At 42.6% G+C, this 2,500-nt stretch overlaps 1 protein-coding gene across 1 annotated transcript in view; it reads left to right on the plus strand.

The window, feature by feature from the left end:
- LOC119579309 (proline-rich protein 36-like) overlaps positions 1-2,500 on the plus strand; it is a 9,121-nt gene that overhangs the window by 5,553 nt on the left and 1,068 nt on the right. The gene's annotated exons all lie outside the window — the stretch shown is intronic.

Here is a 2,500-nt window from a genome sequence, read left to right on the forward strand (position 1 = left end):
CCGGACTTAATTGCCTCGTGATTGAGTCTTTGCGAGTTTTAATCACTTGTATTTGAAGGTTGATAATAACGAGCCCCTGTTATTATTTTTTACTGAGTTCGTTAATGACTGGTTTTGCAAGAGTTGCTGAGGGTATTGAGATAGAAAAAGTATAAATCAGACATACATATGAAAGAGCGATAAAGGGGAGAGAGGAGGAGAAATAAAATAGAGACAGAGTGAGAGAGAGAGAGAGAGAGAGAGAGAGAGAGAGAGAGAGAGAGAGAGAGAGAGAGAGAGAGAGAGAGAGAGAGAGAGAGAGAGAGAGAGAGAGAGAGGAGAGAGAGAGAGAGAGAGAGAGAGAGGAATAGAGGAGAGAAGAGAGAGAGAGAGAGAGAGAAATAGAGAAGAGAGAAATAGAGAAGAGAGAAATAGAAGAGAGAGAGAGAGAGAGAGAGAGAGAGAGAGAGAGAGAGAGAGAGAGAGAGGCCAAGGTAGACAAATAGATAGATTGATAGAGAGAAGGACCGAGTTACCGACTGAGAGAAAGAGAGAGAGATAGAGAGATAGATAGATAGATAGATAGATAGAGATAGAGAGAGAGAGAGAGAGAGAGAGAGAGAGAGAGAGAGAGAGAGAGAGAGAGAGAGAGAGAGAGAGAGAGAACTGCAGAAACAGAAAGGGAAAGTTAAGCACAACCCAGCGAGAAAGAAAGCTGAATTGAGTAATCACGAGAGACAGACACACGTAGAATCACGCCGGTTCCCAGGTGCCACAGGGTCATCCGGGGTCACAGGTTCACACGCTCTGTCGTAGGCCCAGGAAAGTGAGAGCGAAAATGAGGCCATAATGGTGCTTGCTAAGGGTGTATGGCCGCTAGGTGAAGGGGGAAGGGGGGGGGAGTGTAGTTCAAACGAGGCCTGTCACAATGAACGGAAGAAGAAAAAAGAATGGTTGTAAAATTCCTAAGTAGAGATATCTTTTTTTTATTTATGGCCTATGTAATAAATCCGCATCTTTACAGTTCCCATTTACTATTTTCATACACATTTCATTAAAATAATAACAATACTGGACAAAAATTCAAGTTATCTGTTGTTTTTCGCTCCTATACACAATTTCTTAATCATCAAAATGCTGGTTTCATCCGCAGCCATTTCAAAACCATTACAAAATTATCTCTTTAAATGACACCCGTAATATTTTAAGCAATACATTAGCCTCATCCAGTTTACTTAATCTTGGCCTCTTCCCCCTATGAAAGGAGAAATTTCACTGCTTTTTCAGGTTTGTTACTCTGCTGTTACGGTTAACGAAAAAAAAAAAAACTTCGATATATTACGCATGTGTTTGCTACATTTAAGGATGCATGTGTACAGTCCTGTTCGTTTTACGCTTACATGAAAATAAAAAAAATAAGAAAGAGATGAAAACGAACAAAAGCACATTATTTATAAATCAGTTAGGCTTGCCCATAAGCCTACAGATATCTTGATAGAAAATGGAGATTGATTGGCTTCTGAATGATGATTTCAAACGAAATACCGAAAGGTAAATCACTTGTCTCATCTGTCAGCAAAGGAATCTGGCAAGAAATTCTATACATTAAAACCACATATGGTCAAATGAAAGTTAAAGCACGCACACGCACGCGCGCACACACACACACACACAAACACACACGCAAGCGCACACACACACACGCACGCACGTACACACACACACACACACACACACACACACACACACACACACGCAAGCGCACACACACACACGCACGCACGTACACACACACACACACACACACACACACACACACACGCACACACACACACACACACACACACACACACATACACACAACACACACACACACAACACACATACACGCACGCACACAAAACACCACACTACGCACGCACACACAACACACACACACACACACACACACACACACACACACACACACACACACACACACACACACACACACACACACACACACACACACACACACACACCATCTGCCATCTCGGAGCTCGAGGCTTTGATGAGAGCAGCGGAAAGGAAAGTGAAAAAGAATTACAGTGAAGCGCGATATCGTCTACGACAGCAAAACGTTTAGCAGCGGAAACGTTCTGCCGTGAGGAATGTTTGCAGAAAATGTGTTTTTGTGCATGAAGATAATTAAGAATGTTTATATTATATTTTCTGTAGAAGATTCTCAGCCATGTAGGTCAATTGGGGAAGTGTAACCACTGGGTATTTTCTAGCATGCCGGTTTGTGGATTTGTACTCAAAAAGTGTTATAATGTGAGAAAAGGGGAGAGAGAGAGAGAGAGAGAGAGAGAGAGAGAGAGAGAGAGAGAGAGAGAGAGAGAGAGAGAGAGAGAGAAGAGAGAGAGAGAGAGAGAATAGAGAGAGGAGAGAGAGAGAGAGAGAGGAGAGAAAGAGAGAGAGAGAGAGAGAGAGAGAGAGGAAGAGAAGAGAGAGAGAGACAGAGAGAGAGAGAGAGAGAGAG

This window comes from Penaeus monodon, chromosome 12, assembly GCF_015228065.2.
Source record: "Penaeus monodon isolate SGIC_2016 chromosome 12, NSTDA_Pmon_1, whole genome shotgun sequence".
Taxonomy (NCBI): Eukaryota; Metazoa; Arthropoda; class Malacostraca; order Decapoda; family Penaeidae; genus Penaeus; species Penaeus monodon.